We start from the raw sequence: 15080 nt of genomic DNA on the forward strand, positions 1-15080 counted from the left end.
ATCACTTTATGGATGGATGGCGCTAGAATCTATGTATATAAAAAGAAAGGATTATTTCCCCTTGCAGTTTTAGCAGCTGGAAAGGCACTGATTATATTGCTTCGTCAGTTATATTTTGACCTATGTGTTCATGCTGAATTAAGTCTATGGGGTAACCCAGATTTGAAGACAGAGAAGTAGATCTGTTTGAGAAACGGACTCAAAGTGGAATTTATGCATCAGACCAGTTAATAGGATTAGATGGAGCATTTTATTTTTAGCCATTTTCAATATCGCTATTAAGAAACCACCAATCCACAAGTGGTGAATGGCAATATCTTCAAATTTACAGCCTTTGGGTGTCTGTTTATGGACGGTCAGCTTGGAGTGCTTCAGTATCTCCTAGATTGCTAGAGGGAATAATTGGATATTTAAAGAACGGCAGATCTGTTCTTGTTTATAAATATTTATTGGAATATCGTAAAGTGGATGTTCAGGATCTTCAAGATGAGTGGAATAAGGAGTTAGAGCAGGTTGACCAGCCACTGCCTTTCCTGGACCAGGGTAGTGTTGCTACAATAATACATGCACTGGTGACTTCCCATTTAGACTGCTACAGTGTGCTCTACATGGGGCTGCCTTTGAAGACAGCGTGGTGCGAAATGTTGCCGACAGATGGTTGAGCCGCAGAACTGGGTGTGATAATGGACGGGGTGGCATTTAAGGTGCTCATTCGGGTGCATAAAACACTTGAGTACTTAAAGGAGCAGTTCTTTCTGTATCCGCCAGACAGTAATCTGAGATCCACTGGGGAAAGACTCTGCTGATAGTTCCAACCATAACTGCAGCCTGAACCCCAGTGACGACTTCTTCTTCTTCTTCTTCTTCTTCTTCTTCTTCTTCTTCTTCTTCTTCTTCTTCTTCTTCATTGAATTTATATACCGCCCTATACCTGGGGGTCTCAGGGCAGTTCACAGAATAAAATCAAGATATAAAACCACAAAATGCAAAATAAAAATAGAAAACAACAACCCAATAACCCACCCATCCACCCCCCACAAAAAACCCTCACATTTTAAAAGGGCATAGGATGTAAATCAGATCAACCAAAGGCCTGGTTAAAAAGCAACTTTGCCTGGCACCTAAAGGTGTATAATGAAGGCACCAGGTGAACTTCCCTGGGGAGAGCATTCCACAGATGGGGAGCCACTGCAGAGAAGGCCCTGTCCTCGTGTTGCCTCCCTCTGGACCTCTTGAGGAGCAGGCACACGAAGAAGGGCCTCAGAAGATGCTCTCAGGGTCCAGGTAGGTTCATATGGAAAGAGGTGGTCCTTGAGATATTGCGGTCATGAGCCATTTAAGGCTTTATAGGTCAAAACCAGCACTTTGAATTGGGCCCGGAAACTAATTGGAAGCCAGTGCAGGAGGACCAGGATTGGTGCAATATGTTCAAACAGTCTTGCTCCTGTGAGCAACCTGGCCGCTGAATTCTGCACTAGCTGGAGTTTCTGAACTGTCCTCAGAGGCAGCCCTACGTATAGCGCATTGCAGTAATCTAACCTTGAGGTTACCAGAGCATAGACAACAGTGGTTAGGCTATCCCTGCCCAGATAGGGGTGTAGCTGGGCCACCAACCGAAGCTGATGGAAGGCACTCCGGGCCACTGAGGCCACCTGAGCCTCATCATGGCGGGGTCTTCTTCTTGTGGCTCTCTGCTTGGAGATTCCCACTTCTTGGCTTCTCTTCATCATTTACTGAGGACATATTTGTTCCATCAGGACTTTGGAGGTTCATAAGAGGATTCGCGCTTCCCACTCCTATGGGATTTCATGCTCTGCCATTGCTGGTTTTAAGATAATTGCATTCCTATGCCTTCATGATAGATGTTTCAATCAGTGTTTTTTATTATGATTTGTAGCCCGCCCTGAGAACCTCAGCAGAAGGGAGGTTTAAAAATATGACAAATAAATAAATCTCCAGCCAATCTGAGCTTAATTGCATTCATATATCACTTAGATTCCGCAGCACGTTGTATGCAGGTCCTGATAATAAACATACCACGGGAGAACAAATTGCATTTGGCTCCTGTCCAAATGCAGCTAGCCAAGGCAAGATCTTGTAGAGGAACTAAGTTATAATGGGAAGGAATTGCTATTTTGTAATTCTATCTCTTAAAAAACCAAAACAAACAAGAATAAGGTAAGATCAGGTAGGATTGTTCAGTCTTGGCAGAAATGGGGGGAAAGGGAGCTGGAAACAATTAATTACCCTGAAACTTCTGCATTGTGTTGTAATAACACACCGAAATCAGATGGGTCATATAATTACAGCCGTCCAATAATTCTCTGTGCGCCCCAACTTACCGTTCCCTGTGTCTCTTGGGGAGCTGCCAGACAGCTTTTCCCATTTTGCCATTTGTTTAGTGGTTACGTGGCAATTACGTGGGGCTCTGCTTTGACTAATTATCAGTCACGAAAACCATTAGAGGAGCCAATGGATTAAGTAATAATTACAGTGATTCATTATATTTTTCTCCCCTTAGGGCTCTTATTCCCCTCGTTGCCTGCAGAAAGCAAAGTAGTCATTAGAGCGCTGAGGTTAAAAAGAGTGCAAAGGATATATATATATGAAGAACCAGATAGACCACATCTTGGCTTCAAACCTCAATGATCATCACCATCAACAACAACTACTGCATGGTGAGGTTATCAGAGCAACCTCCGCCCACCCAGGACTTGGATCAAGTTGTCCAAGCAATGCTGCCCCTGAATCAACTATGGGAGATGGATTCAACAACCACCCAATATTCCTCAACATCGCTGTGACCACATGGGCATTTGTGTCTACGTGGGTGGCTGTTTCCATGAGTGCATTTGTGCAACTTTGTCCGTGCATGAGTGCTTTCAATTTCATGGGTCGGTTTCTTTCTTTCAATGTAAAGTATTGCACTTGGGCAAAAAAAAATGAGAGACACAAATACAAGATGGGTGACACCTGGCTTGAGAGCAGTACATGTGAAAAGGATCTAGGAGTCTTGGTTGACCACAAACTTGACATGAGCCAACAGTGTGACGCGGCAGCTAAAAAAGCCAATGCAATTCTGGGCTGCATCAATAGGAGTATAGCATCTAGATCAAGGGAAGTAATAGTGCCACTGTATTCTGCTCTGGTCAGACCTCACCTGGAGTACTGTGTCTAGTTCTGGGCACCACAGTTCAAGAAGGACACTGACAAACTGGAACATGTCCAGAGGGGGGCAACCAAAATGGTCAAAGGCCTGGAAACGATGACTTATGAGGAACGGCTAAGGGAGCTGGGCATGTTTAGCCTGGAGAAGAGGAGGTTAAGGGGTGATATGATAGCCATGTTCAAATATATAAAAGGATGTCACATAGAGGAGGGAGAAAGGTTGTTTTCTCCTGCTCTAGAGAAGCGGACACGGAGCAATGGCTCCAAACTACAAGAAAGAAGATTCCACCTAAACATTAGGAAGAACTTCCTGACAGTAAGAGCTGTTTGACAGTGGAATTTGCTGCCAAGGAGTGTGGTGGAGTCTCCTTCTTTGGAGGTCTTTAAGCAGAGGTCAGGAGTGCTCTGATGGTGTTTCCTGCTTGGCAGAGGGTTGGACTCGATGGCCCTTGTGGTCTCTTCCAACTCTTCTATGATTCTATGATTCTCTTTCTTTTTGATAACATTTTATTAATTTTCCAACAACAACAACAACACAAAATCAAAACAAAACAAAACAAATTGACTTCCCCCAGTCCCTTCCTTGGTTCCATTATTAATCAACATACTGCATGTCCTTTGTTAAATTTGCAATCCATTTGTATAACCTGCTATCCATTCATAATCAAATTACAAGTATTTCTAAAACCTTGCTAATGTATTAACCTTTCTACAATGCTTCTGTATATATGCAATAAACATCTTCCATTTTCCCTTAAACTCGTTGTCATCTCTTCCTCTTAGTTTCATTGTCACTTTTGCCATTTCAGCATATTCCATTAATTTAAGTTGTCAATCTTCTTTAGCTGGGACATCTTCTTCTTTCCAAAGTTGGGCTAATAATGTCCATGCAGCCATAGTTGCATACAAAGTTCCACATTTTTTCACATGTGGCGGGGTTGTAAAATTATAAAGGAATATTGGGAAATGATTTATGATGAAATGAAGAAGATGTTTAAAATCACCTTTGTTTAAAAAACCAGAAGATTTCCTATTAGGTCTCACAGGAGTGGATTTACCATTTCCCAATATTCCTTTATAATTTTACAACCCCACCACATGTGAAAAAATGTCCCTTCTGTTGTTTTACATTTCCAACACTTGCTTTCCATGGTTTTATACATTTTTGCTAATTTAACTGGAGTTAGATACCATCATGGGTGGATTTCAATGTAGCACTCCTGTATTTTTTGCTCTATAAGATGCACCAGACCACAAGACACACCTAGTTTTTGGAGGAGGAAAACAAGAAAAAAACAATATTCTAAATCTCAGAAGCCAGAACAGCAAGAGGGATCGCTGCGCAGTGAAAGCAGCAATCCCTCTTGCTGTTCTGGCTTCTGGGATAGCTGCGCAGCCTACATTCGCTCCATAGGACGCACACACATTTCCCCTTACTTTTTAGGAGGGAAAAAGTGAGTCTTATAGAGCAAAAAATACGGTAATTTATGAAGTCCCTTAGCAGTATACTAAATCGAATGGCCTGCACAATAAATGGTGCAGGAGGAAAGCACAGGTTCTCATAGGAGGTTGCTCAACAGATTGCTGTAGCCCTGATATTTCCAGTTGCACAACCTACTTCCACCCGTGCAACTGTTGAGCTGCATTTCATATTGTGCAACCGTCATTCTTGGCTTTAGGTTAGTACAATAGTCCTTGCTCTGGTCGTCAGGAAACACCAATGCCAGACCCTCCGAGTGTCCCTCTTTTCCTCCAACCTATGGAGGCTGATCTGAAGGACAAGGTATTGGTCAATGGTGCGCTCCCAGGGAGAATTCTCCGCTAAGAGCTCCAATCCAGATTAAGGTGGCTGAATCCAGCTGAAAACAGCGGGTCTGTAACAACTCATGTCTAACTTGTTCCATTGGTTTCGGACATGTCATCATGATGAGCTGCATCAGGATCTTTGCGCAATGAACTATTGGATTGCTTGAAACTGGCTGATTGTTGCATTTCCCAGCTGCCTTCTCAGGCTTGTGTTAAGTAAGGTGGACAGGCAAACCGTGCTGTTCCTTACTCTTCCTATCCATTTCTGATTTTGTGTGATGCAGGAATGGGGAACATCTGGCCCTCCAGATGTTGCTGGATAACAAGTCCCAGCAGCTGCAGCAACCATCGCCAATGACCAGGGAAGATGGGAGTTGTAGTTGTAGCCTCCCTAAGCTGTGCAGAAGCTACCTGGGCTTTGGGAAGGTGGTGCCAGACCTCTGATAGGATGTTGGGGCCTTCCTACCTTCTTCCCAAAACTGGGTTGGCTTTGGGAAGGTGGCCGGAGGGCTCTTGGACCCCGTCCGAGAATCACACCTGCCTCCCAGAAGCTTCCTGGGCTCTGGGAAGGAGACGCCAGGGGGACATTTAGGGGACTAGTCTAGTAACCCTAGGCCACTGACCACACACCAATGATTGCAAGGGAAGATAAGCAGCAGTGGACAAGTTGCCTGTAGCATTTTCCTCATTGTGGAGCCCTCAATCAACCTGTGGAATGGCAGAGTGACTAGAACACATGTTGGAGAGCCCAGAACACATGTTGGAAAGCAAAGCGAGACCCTGACAGAGAGTCATAGCCCAGGCGGTGATAGTGATCTTGATCCTAAACCCGTTTTGGGGTAGCTTCCCTAGAAGGACAGGATGCAACAGGGAAGCCCAGCTGTTTTACTGCTCTTTTGCTGTTCCTTTGTCCTGTATGAAATGTATCTGGAACTTCCTTCCTTGCAGGGGGGTGGCACCTCCGGATGCTGCACCCCCCTGCAATCCCTACACAGATCTGGCTGACACAGGCCACAAAACCACAGCTCGCCCCTATACACGAAGCCAAGCCAGAGCACAACTAAGTGCAGTACAGCCATCTTCTCAGAAAAACTCTTCACAAAGTTCAAGAGGTCAAGACACAAAGACTTTAGCAACTAATCCACACCTAATGACCCACCTAAGTGGTACTCAGGATATCACTCAAGAAATCACTCAAGATATCCCTCAAGTAATTAAGGAACAAAAGAAGAAAAGGCACACTAGCCTGGGAACTTCCTCTCTGCCCAGAACATTGGAGGCTATACACCACACCCCCTCAACAGTATTTATAGGAACTCAAACACTGAGATCCTGCTCTGTTCCAGTAACAAGAAGCCGAAAGCACCAGCCTGAAGATGACGAGTGAGACCTCGTCGAAACGTCGCCTAGACACCCCAACTTTTACACGGGAAGACACCCGAGGACACCAAAACCTGCATTCCTGTACCCGTGAAAATCTACGAAAGCAAAAACTTCCTTCTCTATCTACACAGAGCATTGCAAAACCTGCTGGTTATATAACCAGCTTCTGCTCTGTATTATTCAGTCCCTTACTTGCCCCAGTTAGATGGCACATGGCATTCTCATTTCAGGTCATGGAGGCCTCTTTCCCCTCCAGGTTGTACAGTGTTGCCTGCATATGAATGTAGGTACAGAAAAAGAACACTAAGGATACAGCATCACATACAGGCTGCTCCCACCTTCACCAAATCCTATTCCTAATAATAATAATAATAATAATAATAATAATAATAATAATAATATTTATACCCCGCCCATCGGGCTGGGTTTCCCCAGCCACTCTGGGCGGCTCCCAACAGAATATTAAAACACGATAAAACATCAAACATTAAAAACTTCCCTATATAGGGCTGCCTTCAGATGTCTTCTAAAAGACAGATAGTTGCTTATTTCCTTGACATCTGATGGAAGGCTGTTCCACAGGGCGGGCACCACTACTGAGAAGGCCCTCTGCCTGGTTCCCTGTCACCTCACTTCTTGCAGTGAGGGAACTGCCAGAAGGCCCTTGGAGCTGGACCTCGGTGTCCAGGCTGGATGAAGGGGGTGGAGACGCTGCTTCAGGTATACTGGGCCGAGGCCATTTAGGGCTTTCAAGGTCAGCACCAACACTTTTAATTGTGTTCAGAAACGTACTGGGAACCAATGTAGGTCTTTCAGGACCGATGTTATATGGTCCTGGCAGTCGCTCCCAGTCACCAGTCTAGCCGCCACATTCTGGATTAGTTATAGTTTCTGGGTCACCTTCAAAGGTAGCCCCACGTAGAGCGCATTGCAGTAGTCCAAGCAGGAGATAACTAGAGCATGCACCACTTCTAGGCACTCAAAGCCATCTTAAACAACCCTTCCCAGTCACTAACACAGCTGGGAGTGCCTAGATAAATGATGCTTGGCCACTGGTCACCACTTTCTACCCTGTGGTTCGTGGGTTGTCCAGCCATTTGGGCAAATTGAGAGATTTTACCACACCAGTTCAATCTTCCCATTGTTCTGGCTACTAGGCAAGGTAGGAATGCATTAGGGTCTCCAGGTCAGGGGCATCTCAGACCCCGAGATTTCAAGGCTGAAACCTGATGGCTAGGGGCAGCCTCTGGTGACATCATGGCTGGCAGCCCTTGATGATGTCACGGGGCAGCCCCTGGTGATTCCTCCCATGTGCTCTCTCCCATCACCAAGCCTTGGAGACGGAGGTTAATTGGGACAAGGAAGGAGGGAGTGGAGAAGGAGAGACTCCCTAGAGAGTCTATGTAATAATTTATAGCTGGCTGCTGCTGGACTGAAGCTTGCAAACTGCATGCATAGTTTTCTGCAAGCAAGAAATTCTCACCCACCTAGTGATTCAGGCCCTCCCCTGCCACCTGGAGACACCCAGGGAGCCTGGATACTTCAGGTCAGTCCTGGAGGTCTGGCAATCCTACAGTGCAGTGGTGAACAGTTTCTTGCAGACCATCAGGATGTAGCTTATTATGACCTTAAGAATAAGCAGCAGCCGTGTGTGTGTGTGTGTGTGTGTGTGTGTGTGTGTGTGTGTGTAGGGGCCGGCCCAACCATTAGGCAAGGTGAGCCCACTGCCTCTGGCAGCAGAAGCTTCTGCGGTGGCACCCCTGCGGGTGTCCTGTCTGCCTTAACACTGCCACCAGGGAGAAAAGGTGGCACTGGCACAATTTCGAATGAGATCGCATCCATTTTGGGCGAGATCTTCCCTGAAACTGCGCGATACCTTGCTGAGCTCACACTACTTCCTGTGAGATCTCACCCTAAATCGGTCTGACCTGGCCTGAAATCGGCGGTGATGGTGGCAGCACTTTTCCACCAGCTGTAGATGTGGTTGATTGAGCAGTTCAGGTTGGGGCAACAGCAGGTTTGTGGCTTGCAGCAGCAGTGGTGAGGCAAGGCAGCATTTCTCGTTTTGCCTTAAGCCAGGGGTCAGCAAACGTTTTCTGCAGGGGGCCATTACACCATCCCTCAGACCTTGTGGTGGGGCTGGACTTTATTTTTTTGGGGGGTGTGATGCAAGAGCACCAGGCAGGCTTACCTGTGCCTTGTGAGCGGCAGGGGCTGGCAGTGGCGGCGGCGGTGGAGAGGCGAGGAGTGGCGCACGAAAGGGCTGGCTCTGGAAAGGGGCTGATTTAAATGGTGGTCGCTCAAGAGGGGCGCTCAGCCAACTGCGGCTCAACAAAGCCCAGCCCCCTTCCTCCTCTAGGCAGGGCAGGGAGAAACCAGTAGGAGGGAGGGAGGAGGCGCTACAGCCACTGCCATGTGAGGGAGAGGGAGGGAGAGGAAAAGAATGCACGTGCTGGCGACCCACGTGCTGGCGATCCCCAGACCGTCCGCAGGTCAGATCCAGAAGACAATTAGGCCTGATCTGGCCCGCAAACCTTAGTTTGCCGACCCATGCCTTAAGCGGACTCCTGTGCATACACACAGAGAGTGATAAATTTCTGTATCAGGCAGCGTTTTATTACAGTGACAGGAGACTGGTGGAAATGTAGATTGCGCGGAGCACATCGTTCAAATTTGCTTTATCGCAGCGGTGAAAAGGTTACTGCTATCCACGGAGATTCCGTTTCTTTTGTTAAATGATGGCAGCAGCCACAGCAGCCGCCAAAGAATGTGAGTGAGTTCCATCTATAATAAGCTTTTCTACCTAGTATAGACAGAGCTCCTCAAAATAGGAGCGATCCACACAAACGTTGAACAGAGTGGCAGCCTGAATAACTCTGCCTAACTCCATACCAACATAAGTAGCACAGGGGAGTGTGACTTCCAAAAATGATCGCTCTCCATATCAAATGGAGGGCGCCTTTTGCGTGCCCACGAACAGCACACCCCCATCCTACATGACTCCTGTCAGAGCCCTCCTGGACTGCCTCCCCAAGTCACAAACCTTGAGGTTCCTGCCAAACCTCAGTTCAAACAACCAATCGTGACTGAGGAGGCATAGCCAGGAGAGCGGACCAAGTAAGGCAGTGGTTCCCTGTAACCTCTCTTCTCACAGTGAGGGAACTGCCACAAGGCCCTTGGAGCTGGACCTCAGTTTCTGGGCTGAACGATGTGGGTAGAGATGCTCCTTCAGGTATACTAGGTGGCAGCCATTTAGGGCTTTCAAGATCAGCACCAACACTTTGAATTGTGCTCAGAAACATACTGTGAGCCAATGTAGGTCTTTCAGGACTGGTGTTATATGGTCTTGGCAGCCGCTCCCAACCACCAGTCTAGCTGCCGCATTCTAGATTAGTTGTAGTTTCTGGGTCACCTTCAAAGGTAGCCCCATGTAGAGCGCATGGCAGTAGGAAGAAGAAGAAGAAGAAGAAGAAGAAGAAGAAGAAGAAGAAGAAGAAGAAGAAGAAGAAGAAGAAGAAGAAGAAGAAGAAGAAGAAGAAGAAGAAGAAGAATAGTAGTAGTAGTAGTAGTTTGGATTTGATATCGCACTTTATCACTACCTGAAGGAGTCTCAAAGCGGCTAACATTCTCCTTTCCCTTCCTCCCCGACAACAAACACTCTGTGAGGTGAGTGGGGCTGAGAGACTTCAAAGACGTGTGACTAGCCCAAGGTCACCCAGCAGCTGCATGTGGAGGATTGGGGAATTGAACCTGGTTCACCAGATTACGAGACTACTGCTCTTAACCACTACACCACACTGGTAACCCAAGCCACCTTCAAAGGTAGCCCCACATAGAATGCATGGCAGTAGTCCAAGCCATCAGGTGCAATTGGTGTGCATAGAATAAAAATAAGGGGGTGGTGAAAGCATAAAGAGAAAAGAAAAGTGAAGAAAAAATTGAAAAACCATTCTACCTGTTTCATCTGTTGTGTAATGATGCTTACCGCCAGGTCGGGCGCTGTTGAAGGGAGGGCAACAACATGTCCCCTGGATCTGGCAGTTGTGCTGGCTGGACGCGAGGGGTTTTCCTGGGCTCGCGTGAACCCTTTTCAGTTTCACCCAGGCCCAGGAAGAGGGTGGCAGCTTGCCTGCCTATTTGGCCATTGGCAGGTAGGCTGCAGCGCCGGCCACGCCCCTTTGCTTGAAGAAAGTAGACTTCCAGGGGGATGCTGAGTAAGAATAAATTTCTAAAAAGAGGGCAGTAGGCCGAATAACTTTGGGAACTTCTGTGGTAAGCAGACGGAGGGGCCTGACACAGAGGACTAGGGAGCGAAGGGGCAGTTACAAGCCAGTTCAGACAACTGCTTCAGCTAGACAGCAGCAACCCTTAGATGTCTCTGTGTGTTCTCTGTTCTGCTTCCTTAATAAAGAAACAGAGTAATCAGCTACATTTTTAAAAAAGAAAAGAAAAGAAAGCATTTTAAATGTGTTATAAAGCTGCAGATGGTGACAGCAGTCACGGAATTAAAAGACGCCTGCTTCTTGGGAGAAAAGCAATGACAAACCGAGACAGCATCTTAAAAAGCAGAGACATCACCTTACCAACAAAGGTTCATATAGTTAAAGCCATGGTTTTCCCAGTACAGTGGTACCTTGGCTTCAGGTTACAGACTCCACTAACCCAGAAATAATAACTCAGGTTAAGAACTTTGCTTCAGGATGAGGACAGAAATCGTGCAGCGGTGGCGCAGCGGCAGCAGCAGGAGGCCCCATTAGCTAAAGTGGTGCTTCAGGTTAAGAACAGTTTCGGGTTAAGAACAGACCTCTGGAATGAATTAAGTTCTTAACCCGAGGTACCACTGTAGTGATGTATGGAAGTGAGAGCTGGACCATAAAGAAAGCTGATCGCTGAAGAATTGATGCTTTTGAATTATGGTGCTGGAGGAGACTCTTGAGAGTCCCATGGACTGCAAGAAGATCAAACCTATCCATTCTGAAGGAAATCAGCCCTGAGTGCTCACTGGAAGGACAGATCCTGAAGCTGAGGCTCCAATACTTTGGCCACCTCATGAGAAGAGAAGACTCCCTGGAAAAGACCCTGATGTTGGGAAAGATGGAGGGCACAAGGAGAAGGGGACGACAGAGGACAAGATGGTTAGACCGTGTTCTCGAAGCTACCAGCATGAGTTTGACCAAACTGCGGGAGGCAGTGGAGGACAGGAGTGCCTGGCGTGCTCTGGTCCATTGAATCACGAAGAGTCGGACACGACTAAACGACTAAGCTGTGACACCAGATGGCGTTATAGAGTTCCATTTTCCGGCAATGTGATTTCCCACTATGAGGTTTACAATGTATTTTTCTGAAACGTTTTTTTTTTATATGTCTAGATCCAGCCTAACTGTAAGTTAGCCAAGTGTGTTGCTCTCTTTCTTTGATCTGTGAACGACCTGTTCTCCTTGTCGACCCTTTGGCCTGCCAGTTGTTGCTGAACTACAACTCCCATTAGGACCAGCCAATGTGGCCAATCATCAGGAATGTTGGGAGATGTAGTCCAGCAACATTTGGAGGGCCAAGGATTCACCACACCTGTTCTGTGGCATTCCGGAGGATGGGACAACAAGTTTTCAAAGGTTTCCTTGCTGGATCCTACCTTGCCAGAGGTCCGCTAGTGATTCAGTGGCGACAGCATTGTTTAAGCCAAGAGATTTCACCGCTCACGTCCTGGGCTACTTCATTATACCACACCAGCCATCTATAACTGACACTTCCTTTAATTAAGAGGCAAGGGATTTGTCAATAGTTAATAGTTTGAATTCTCTCTGTGGGCTACCGAAGGGAAGATGCAAGGTGGGGTGAGACGATAACCAACGAAACAGCTCATTAAAGCGTTTCTTTGGGTGGGGTGAAGAGAGATAACTTTTGCCTTTAAAACAGTTGTCACCTGAGTGGTTTCCAAACCATTTGTTTAATCGATAAGAAGCCACCGTGTGCAAGTGGGTGAATTAATTAGCATATGCAAATCCAGCAGCTTCCTCTCATACACATCCTCCTCCTCTCGCAAGACAGCCACCATCCTTCAGTCTGTCCCACATGAGTACAAATTGCACCCCCCCATTGACTTTAGGGTCCTCTTAGATCATCACAGGAGAGATTAGACCTGTTTGCTAACCTATCGTGCCTGGTGCTGAGCAGCCCGAGCTGAGGATCGCAATGAGAAAGCAGAATTATCGAAATCCCTTCCCTCTAATAAATGGTATTGGCATTTCAATTCCATGCCGGCATTGATCACGCACGCCAGAAGAGACCTCGCGCATCTTTGCAAGCCTCACTTTCTTCCCTGCTCTGCCTTCTTTACAAATTGCAGGCCTCCCTCGGGTTTTTTAAACAAAGACTAGTATCTCCTGAAAGGTCTTCACATCAGCGTAATCTCTATCATGCCTCAATTGCGACGTTGCCAGGGAAAAAGAGAGCAGGATCGTTCTTTGCCGCTGTGAACAGGAGACAAAACAATTTCTCACTCATTGTTTCTCCCCACCCCACACCTCAGTTGTATTTCCCCCCCTTCCAAAACCTGCTTTTACATTCAGATGGGTGGCTTTGAATATAATGCTTGCTCATAATTTACTTGACTACTTAGGTAATTGTGGTTGGCCTTCAAGAGAAAAACATTGGGCCGCTACAGCCCAAGGATGTGCTTGCACCATACATTAAAGTGCATCTTTCCATAGCTGTCAACCATCCCTAATTTGGCGGGAAACTCCCTTATCCCAGCGCCGTGTCCCGCTGCTGTCCCTTATTGATGATGTCCCTTAAATTTTGTGAGTTTCAAAGGAAGCAGCTCCTCTCCCTCCCTCCCTGCCAGCCCGGGAGGAGGGAGGCTCCAACTGTGTTGCTTGGCTGCGTTGCTCACCCAATAAGGAGTCTAAGAACGACTGGGGGGTGGAGCTTGCATGCCTTGTGCCAATCAAATCAGCCGCGTTGCCTGGGGACTCATGTTTGCTCAGCGCTTCCCAGCGGAGAGGTGACGGTGGTTTTCCTTGCTGCATCCCCTTTGCCGGGTTGCTGCGCTGTGGGAACCACCGCTTGAGGCTTCGTTTGACTGCTGGCTGGGCTTTCTGCCTTTGGCTCGGAGGGGCTCAGAAGTTGAACATACCTGTGCTTGGAAAATCCCTTATTTTGGCTGCTGATCCCTTATTTTCGAGGCTGCTGGTCCCTTATTTTCAAATCTGTAAGTTGACAGCTATGCATCTCTCTCCCCCCCCCCCCGGCCAAAAAAACCCCTGGCCTCGGAACTCAAGTTCAAGAAAAGAGATTCCTACTAAATAACGGGAATGACTTTTTGACAGTAAGAGCTGTTTGAGAGTGGAATGATCTCCGTCTGGAGGTAGTGGATTCTTCTTCCTTGGAGGCTTTTAAGCAGAGATTGGATGGCCATTTGATGCTTTAGCTGAGATTCCTGCATTGCAGGGGGCTGGACTGGATGACCCTTGGGGTCCCTTCCAAGTCTATGATTCTATTATTCTCCGACAGTATTGTCTATACCACTGGTCTTCAGCTGGTGGGATGGGACCTGCTAGTAGGCTGCGTTGCAATAGGAACACTAACACCATGCAAATATATGGGGGGGGGAATTAAGAAATGGTCCCCAAATGCATGTTTAGGTTAAAAGTAGGTCCTGGGTTCAAAAAGGTTGAAGATGTCAGGAGCTCGTCCTACACTCGAGTAGGACCCTGGCAGAGACATATGCCCGACTGGCATGTTCTCTCCCTCCTGGTCGATCGTTCTGGAGCTTCAAGAGCTTTCTTCAGCCCGAACATCACAGCGACCGATGCCAACAGACATCGGCACACTTAGGGATCCGAAGAGTCTTCGCAGTTTGTGTGACAGAGCTCAGCAACTCAGCATTTTGGCTAATCTACTTTATTTACATATACAGTAAACACACACGGAGCACTGCAACATGGCTCCCTCTCTTTCTAGCATCAGACAGCAAAGAGTAAAAGAAAAAAGGACAATAGTCCCACTTCACAGAACACAGTAACACAAACATCCTGTCTCCGTCACTTTCGACACTGTTGGGTCAAAACATACACCGTCATGTGATAGACAACAATCCCATGACTGAAATCATGGAGCAGGAATTCTAACAGAAGATGCCCGGTCTACACTGACTAGCGATGGCTGTCCAGGGCTTCAGGCAGGAAATCTTCCCAGTCCTCCTTGGAGATTCCAGGGCAGGCATTCCAACTCTATGGGGCTGAGGCCTCTACAGCCTCACAATGTTTGCTGGATGGGGCTCAGCACCCCCCTCCCAGTCTTGAGGGGGCAGGATGTCGCCTCGGGCCAACCAGCACGGTTTGGTGTGCAAATGTCAATTCAGGAGATCTGGTCAGCCTCTCTCGATGTGATAGCCATTGTGCACAGTGCAATGCCATTTCCCCTGAGGAACCATTTGGTTCAAAGGGATGGTGATGGCTCCAAAGAGTGACTCCCAAACTTTGGAGCGAGACGGTGAGAAAGACAGGTCCTTATCGCAAACATCCAATGAGCTACGTTTTGAGAGAAGGGAAAGCAAAACAAAACAAGGACTGCAGAAAACGAGAGACGGGTCTATTAGGCATGTATTTCCAAGTCACTTGAGGTGAGCAACTGCAGTAAGAAGTGGAGAAAATGCAGTGTGAACATGGTCAAGTGTGCACACTTCATCCTTCTTTTGGCTGTGGGTTTTGGCTGGTGCACTT

The sequence above is a fragment of the Podarcis melisellensis genome (genome assembly GCF_964234715.1).
Source record: "Podarcis melisellensis genome assembly, chromosome: 2".
Classification (NCBI taxonomy): Eukaryota; Metazoa; Chordata; class Lepidosauria; order Squamata; family Lacertidae; genus Podarcis; species Podarcis melisellensis.